The sequence below is a fragment of the Canis aureus genome, chromosome X, assembly GCF_053574225.1.
Source record: "Canis aureus isolate CA01 chromosome X, VMU_Caureus_v.1.0, whole genome shotgun sequence".
In the NCBI taxonomy this organism is placed as follows: domain Eukaryota; kingdom Metazoa; phylum Chordata; class Mammalia; order Carnivora; family Canidae; genus Canis; species Canis aureus.
The window spans coordinates 50803426-50812007 of NC_135649.1; the positions used below are offsets into that span (position 1 = coordinate 50803426).

The 8582-nt window shown below is 40.6% G+C and overlaps 1 pseudogene; it reads left to right on the forward strand.

The window, feature by feature from the left end:
• Positions 1 to 4948: 4948 nt before the first annotated feature.
• On the forward strand, positions 4949 to 5454 carry LOC144307710 (ethylmalonyl-CoA decarboxylase-like; annotated as a pseudogene).
• Positions 5455 to 8582: the final 3128 nt, after the last annotated feature.

An 8582-nucleotide genomic window follows, 5' to 3' on the forward strand; every position in this document is an offset into this window, starting at 1 on the left:
ATTAATCAATTTTAAATATGATGTTTTCTACTTAAATACAGTTTTTCTTAGTCTTTAGTCAATTATTTTCTGACCCAGCCATACATAGTAAGTCAACTTCTTCATTCTATATTGTTTACATATTTTCTTAGGTCCTGTAGATATGCATAGCATATATATTTATCTTTACCTATTCTGTGCTCATGTTTATTGCCTCTTTTTTGCAACATAGAACAGTACTTTTTTTGTCATATATTTCATATATAAGACCTTTGCTATTCTAATCATCACTATTCCTCCATTCTTATAGTACCCAAACATTATTCCCATATCACATAATGTATGTTTACATGGTTAAAGGTACTGTGATGAACACTATAATTCACACAAAAACAGCTGATACAGTTTCTGACATTAGGAATATTATAAATTCAAATGTTAACTTCACTTATGATGAGCATTGCATAGTATATAGAATTGTTGAATCACTACATTTTATAATTTAAACTAATATAACCATCAACTATACCTCAATAATAATTTTTTACAAAAGAATATTATTAACTAACAGATAATGCTTAAATAACGTTGACAATAATAAATAAGGCAAGGCAATTGTCAAAAGAAAAATATGTGGTTTTAAGTAGAATTGAAAGGAGGGAGAAACTACATTTAATTTGTGAATCAGAAAAGGCTCTATGAAAGTGGTGTTATTTAGACAGAACCTTCAAAGATCTATAATCTTGCAAGCACACATTTCAAGTGGAGATTCTTACATCTTTACCAGATTTATCCTACAGTTGCTTTTTCCTCTCTTTTTATTCACTAGTTTAAATGTTTCAGATTTTTATATCACTCATTTAAATGTGCTAATACTTAGAGATGTTATTTAAGAACAAGTATAGTAAAATTTGGATGGCACATAGTGGTTATGTATGAGGCTATAGAAAAAGATAATTAACAGTTATTGAAAAACTGTTACATTTTTAAAATTTCACATCTTTCTTATATTTCCTTATCCCCAATCCTGTGAGGTATAACTTTTATTTCTTTTCGCAGTGAAGATATCTGAGGCCCAGTGGAGTTCAGTAATTTGTTCAAAGATACTCTACTGATGACAAGGTTGTGATTTTAATTCATCTGCTTTTTGACAAGCACATACATTTGACCACATGATGATGTTTCCTTACTGCACTATGGTACATAAGTGTTGAAGGTTTGGTTTGAATCATATTGTGTAGGAAGTTAAATGTCAATCTTTTATAAGTCAAAGCCATAGTAGAAGTCTAAAGGAAGATATCTGAGAATACAGCAGATTGGCATTTCAAACTAGTCAAGGAAAAGTGATGTAAAAGCAAATACAGGATGGAGTAAGTAGAGATGCAAAAAATGAATGCTATCAATAGCTGACAGTCTTCTGAAAAAAGAAACCAAGAAAAGTAACAATCTAAGGAACATTTTTAAATTATGCCCTCCAACAAAATGTACATAAAACTTTCTTTGAGAGTATTGTTGGATCGTTTTCTGAATAAAAAATAACATAATTGCAATTTGACAATAAAGTAATTATTTTGGTAATTATTCATATGCACTTCAATAATTTGAGTAGTAAGTTCCAGTATAGAAAATTTTAAGTATACATAAATTGAAATAAAAAAACAATTGCAATGGTTCAAATTTCTAGCATAGGGGTACGGGGCAAGATGGCGGAAGAGTAGGGTCCCCAAGTCACCTGTCCCTACCAACTTAACTACATAACTTTCAAATCATCCTGAAAACCTAATAATCCGGCCTGAGATTTAAAGAGAGAATAGCTGGAATGCTACAAAGAAAAGAGTTCACGCTTCTAACAAGGTAGGAAGACAGAAAAAAAAAAAAAAAGACTTCAGGGATCCCTGGGTGGCGCAGCAGTTTGGCGCTTGCCTTTGGCCCAGGGCGTGATCCTGGGGACCCGGGATCGAATCCCACGTCGGGCTCCCGGTGCATGGAGCCTGCTTCTCCCTCTGCCTGTGTCTCTGCCTCTCTCTCTCTCTGACTATCATAAATAAAAAAATTAAAAAAAAAAAGACTTCAGTGGGGCGGGCCCCCCGCGAGGAGCCAGGCTAAGGCCGGGCAGCGAGTGGTCCCAGGACAGGAAAAGCCCAGCCCCGGAGAAGCAGGAACTTTACCAATCTTCCTGGACAGAAAGGCGCTTGCAGGGAACTCAGGCAGGATCCCAGGAAGGGCAGTGGAGCCCCCAGGTTTCCGGGGTCACTAACAGAGGAAGTGCACCCCAGGGGAGAACACACCACACACCATGGGCCCAGTGTGGTAAAGGGCTGAAACGCCCCCAGAGGGGCCCCTGGAGTAGCTCAGGTGGCGGCTCCCGGTGGAGGGGGCTGCACCCTACTGCCTTCAAGAGCTACGGCCCTGGGAGCACGATTCCAGCAGCACAGGCCCCAGATCCCAGGGCGCTGGGGGACACAGCCCAGGATCCCGTGCTCCCCTTGGGACAGGCAGAGGCGGGAAGGGCACAGGACAGTGAGGATGCTCCTGCCGCCAGGCGCCCCGAGCTGTACAGATCAGCGCTCCTCACCCCCGGATCCTCCAGGCCAGTGCAGACTGGGAGCTGTGGTAGTTACTGAGGGAGATAACTCCAGGGCTGGAAGGCTGGCTGCCCCCACTCTTGTTGTTGCTCTTATTGTCACTCTGTGCCTGAGACAGGGCGGGGCCACAAGGGAACAGAGGCTTCACTGGATAAACAGCTTCCACTGAGCCCTGCACCTGGAAGGGGGCGGGGCAGCTCCCCCAGGTGCACACACCTGAGAATCAGCACAGCACGCCCCTCCCCCAGAAGACCAGCTGGAAAGACAGGGTAAGAGTAAGTTCTTGACCAAGTAGCGCTGGAAAGTTCCAGGGGAAGTGGAGGGATTTACAGTAAATTGAACCAGAGGATATCCCTCCTTGTTTTTTGTAATGTTTTTTTTTGTTGTTGTTGTTGATTTGTTTTGTTTTGTTTTTCTTCTTTTTTTCTTCCATTTTCCAGTACAACTTGTTTTTAGCCACTCTGCACTGAGCAAAATGACTAGAAAGAACTCACCACAAAAGTCAGAAACAGTACTCTCTGCCACAGAGTTACAGAATTTGGATTACAATTTGATGTCAGAAAGCCAATGCAGAAAGCACAGTTATAAAGCTACTGGTGGCTCTGGAAAAAAGAATAAAGGATTCAAGAGACTTCATGACTGCAGAATTTGGATCTAATCAGGTTGAAATTAAAAATGAATTAAATGAGATGCAATCCAAACAGGAGGTCCTAACAACAAGGGTTAATGAGGTAGAAGAATGAGTGAGTGACATAGAGGATAAGGTGATAGCAAGGAAAGAAGCTGAGGAAAAAAGAGAAAAACAATTAAAAGATCATGAGAAAAGGTTAAGGGAAACAAATGACAGCCTCAGAAGGAAAAATATACCTTTAATTGGGGTTCCAGAGGGCGCCAAAAGGGACAGAGGACCAGAAAGCATATTTGAATAAATCATGGCTGAAAACTTCCCTTATAAGGGGAGGGAAACAGGCATTCAGATCCAGGAGATAGACAGATCCCCCTATAAAATCAATAAAAACCCTTCAACATCCCGACATGTAATAGTGAAACTTGCAAATTCCAAAGATAAAGAGAAAATCCTTAAAGCAGCATGAGACAAGAGATCCCTAACTTATATTGGGCGAAGTATTAGGTTAACAGCAGACCTCTTCACAGAGACCTGCCAGGCCAGAAAGGGCTGGCAGGATATATTCAGGGTCCTAAATGAGAAGAACATGCAGCCAAGAATACTCTATCCAGCAAGGCTCTCATTCAAAATGGAAGGGGAGATAAAGAGCTTCAAAGACAGGCAGAAACTGAAAGAATATGTGACCACCAAACCACCTCTGCAAGAAATATTAAGAGGGACTCTAAAAGAAAGAGGAAGTCGAAAGAAACAATCCACAAAAACAGGGACTGAATAAGTATCATGATGACACTAAATTCATAATTTTCCATAGTAACTCTGAATGTGAATGGGCTTCATGACCCCATCAAAAGATGCAGGGTTTCAGACTGGATAAAAAACCAAGACCCATCTATTTGCTGTCTGCAAGAGACTCATTTTAGATGTAAGGACACCTCCAGCCATAAAATAAAAGGTTGGAAAACCATGTACCATTCAAATGGTCCTCAAAAGAAAGCAGGGGTAGCCATCTTCATATCAGATAAACTTTATCCCAAAGCCTGTAGTAAGAGATGAAGAGGGACACTATATCCTACTTAAAGGATCTATCCAACTAGACGACCTAACAATCATGAATATTTATGCCCCGAATGCGCTAGCTGCTGAGTAGATCAATCAATTAATAACCAAAGTAAAGACATACTTAATAATACACTTATACTGGGAGACTTCAACACATGCTTTCTGTAATCGACAGGTCTTCTAAGCACAACATCTCCAAAGAAACAAGAGCTTTAAATGATACACTGGACCAGATGGATTTCACAGATATTTACAGAACTTTACATCCAAATGCAACTGAATACACATTTTTCTCAAGTGCACATGGAACTTTCTCCAGAATAGAGCACATACTGGGTCACAAATCAGGTCTCAAGCGATATCAAAAGATGGGGATTGAATGGATTTGGGGGGTTGAAGTGGGGGAGGCGACTAGTGTTGCAGGCCATGCTGCCTGCGGGCCTGGCGGGGGTCGCTGTGTGTGGCTGTGGCCTCCTCAGGCACTGCTCCCACCCCAGGATGCTGGCGGGCTGCCATCGCGGAGACCCAGTGCCCTCTGTCGGGCGCAGGGAGGCCCGAGTCCCAGGGCTGTGGGGAAGACAGAGGCCCAGGGAGTGCTGCAGGTGCTGAGCATGATTGCAACATTTGACTACTTTGCTTGGATGGCTATTAGTTTTCTTTATCACCTTGACCCAGATCAGTATTATAGTCCATAAAAATGGCAGGAAATCTTCTGAAGACATCATCTTTGACTGTAAGGGCAAAATTACTACATCAAACGGGGTTGTCCCTTTATAATACATCTCATGGCTTCCATAAGGAAGAATTTTTTAAAAAAATCAACAGTTTCCTGGTGGATCCGTTGACCTTAAGAAGGAAGACAGTGGCATTGGTATTCTTACCCTGAACAACCCAAGTAAAATGAATGCTTTCTCAGGTTTTATGATGCTACAACTTCTGGAAAAAATGATTGAATTGGAAAATTGGACAGAGGGGAAAGGTCTCATTGTTTGTGTGGCAAAAAATACTTTCTCCTCAGGATCTGATCTGAATGCTGTGAAAGCACTAGCAACTCCAAAGGATGGAATGGCCTTATGTATGTTCATGCAAAACACCTTAACAAGATTTATGAGACTCCCTTTAATAAGTGTTGCACTGATTCAAGGTCAGGCATTAGGTGGAGGAACAGAGGTTACTACAGCATGTGATTTCAAGCTGATGACCACAGACAGCGAGACAAGATTAGTCCACAGGAAATGGGCATAGTACCCAGCTGGGGCAGTGCCACCCACCTGGTGGAGATCCTGGGCGCCAGGCAGGCCCTCAAGGTGCTAAGTGGAGCCGTCCACCTGAATGCGGTGAAAGCCCTGAGCATGGGGATGGTGGAAGAGGTCCTGCGCTCCTCCGACAAGGCCGACTGTCTGCAAGAGGCACAGGCTTGGCTAAGGCAGTTCACCAAGGGGCCTCCAGAAGTAATTAGAGCTTTGAAAAGATCGGTGTCTTCAGACAAAGAGCTCTGTTTGGAGGAGGCTTTACAGATCAAAAAAGATCTTGTAGGAAGGGTTTGGGGTGGACCTGCAAACAAAGAGGTGATTGCTAGGAAAAGAAAGCAAAATTTAATAAGTAGGGTGACAAAATACCAGGTACTACAGTAAAGCTCCAGTGGTAGACACTGATAGGCATTAAATCAGAATTACGTTGAAGGCTACGCTAGTGTTTGATTTTTAATAATTTTTTTAATTGCTGATTTACTGATCCAGTTTTCCATATATTTGGGTAATTATCAAGTAATCTGAAACATTTGGCTGAAAAATTCAACACTTTTGGCTTAAAAATTATCATCAGTTGCCACAGTAATTCTTACACTATAACCAAAGACCAGTTTTTAAAAGGAAACACCTTTCCACAAACCTATTCCTGGGTATCTTTTCATACTACTTTTTCTGTCTTACCTGGAAATAATTTACAAAAATAACTTACTGAAATTGGCACTACAGAACAAAAGTGGAGAGGAGTCAGGAACAGGATAAGAAGAGGTATGATTGGGGACCCCTGGGTGGCTCAGCGGTTTAGCACCACCTTAAGCCCAGGCCATGACCCCAGGGTTCTGGAATCGAGTCCCATATAGGGCTCCCTGCAGGGAGCCTGCTGCTCCCTCTGCCTGTGTCTCTGCCTCTCTCTCCCTCTCTGTCTTTCATGAATAAATAAAATCTTAAAAAAAAGAGGTATGATCAACCATTTTCTTCAGCTCTAACCAGAAGGGAGGTAATGAATATTTAGGGAGGGGCGCCTGGCTGGGCCAGTCATTGGGGCATGTGACTCTTGATCATGGGGTTGCTGAGTTTGACCCCCACAATGGGTGTAAGATCACTTAAACATAAATAAAAAATAAAATCTTTAAAGAAGGAAAAAAAACAGATGGGGATTGTCCCCTGCATATTTTCAGACCACAATGCTTTGAAACTTGAACTCAATCACAAGAAGAATTTTAGAAAGAATTAAACACGTGGAGGTTAAAGACCAACCTGCTAAAAGATGAAAGGGTCAAACAGGAAATTAGAGAAGAATTAAAAAGAGTCATGGAAACTAATGAGAATGAAGATACAACCACTCAAAATCTTTGGGATACAGCAAAAGCAGTCCTGAGAGGGAAATACACGGCAATACAAGCATCCCTCAAAAAATTGGAAAAAACTCAAATACAAAAGCTAACCTTGCACCTAAAGGAACTGAAGAAAGAACAGCAAATAAAACATGCACCAAGCATAAGAAGAAAGTTAGTAAAGATTCGAGCAGAACTCAATGAAATAGAGACCAGAAGAACTATAGAACAGATCAACAACACCAGGAGTTGGTTCTTTGAAGGAATTAATAAGATAGATAAACCATAAGCCAGCCGGATTAAAAACAAAAGAGAAAAGACTCAAATTAATAAAATCAAATGAAAAAGGAGAGATAACCAACAATACCAAGGAAATACAAAAGAATTTAAAAACATATTATGAAAAGTTATATGACAATAAATTAGGCAATCTAGAAGAAATGGACGCATTTCTGGAATACCACAAACTACCAAAAGGAACAGGAAGAAATAGAAAACCTGAACAGGCCAATAATCAGGGAGGATATTGAAGCAGTCATCAAAAATCTCCCAAGACACAAAAGTCCAGGGCCAGATGGTTTCCCAGGGGAATTCTATCAAAAGTTAAAAAAAGAAACAATACCAATTCTACTAAAGCTGTTCCGAAAGATAGAAAGGGATGGAATACTTCCAAACTTGTTCTATGAGGTCAGCATCATCTTAATTCCAAAACCAGACAAAGACCCCACCAAAAAGGAAAACTATAGACCAGTATCCCTGATGAACACAGATGCAAAAATTCTCAAAAAGATACTAGCCAATAGGATCCAACAGTACATTAAAATATTATTCACCATGACCAAGTGGGATTTATCCCCGGGATGCAAGACTGGTTCAACACTCACAAAGCAATCAATGTGATAGATTATATCAACAAGAGAAAAAACAAGAACCATATGATGTTCCCAATAGATGCAGATAAACGTTTGACAAAGTACAGCATCCATTCCTGATCAAAACTCTTCGAAGTGAAGAGATAGAGGGAACATTCCTCAGCATCTTCAAAGCCATCTACGAAAAGCCCACAGCAAATATCATTCTCAATGGGGAAACACTGAGAGCCTTTCCTCTAAGATCAGGAACAGAACAGGGATTTCCACTCTCTCCACTACTATTCAACATAGTACTAGAAGTCCTAGCCTCAGCAATCAGGCAACAAAAAGAAATGAAAGGCATTCAAATGGGCAAAGAAGAAGTCAAACTCTCCCTCTTCGCCGATGACATGATACTGTATGTAAAAAACCCAAAAGACTCCATCCCAAAATTGCTAGAACTCATACAGCAATTCGGCAGTGTGGCAGGATACAACATCAATGCCCAGAAATCAGTGGCATTTCTGTACACCAACAATGAGACTGAAGAAAGAGAAATTAAGGAGTCAATCCCATTTCCAATTGCTCCCAAAAGCATAAGGGACCTAGGAATAAACATAACCAAAGAGGTAAAGAATGTATACCCTAAAAACTACAGACCACTCCTGAAAGAAATTGAGGAAGACACAAAGAGATATAATATTATTCCCTGTTCGTAGATTTGAAGAATTAATATTGCAAAAATGTCAGTGTTACCCAGGGCAATTTACACATTTAATGCAATCCCTATCAAAATACCATGGGACTTTCTTCAGAGAGTTGGAACAAATTATCTTAAGATTTGTGTGGAATCAGAAAAGACCCCGAATAGCCAGGGGAAATTTAAAAAAGAAAACCAT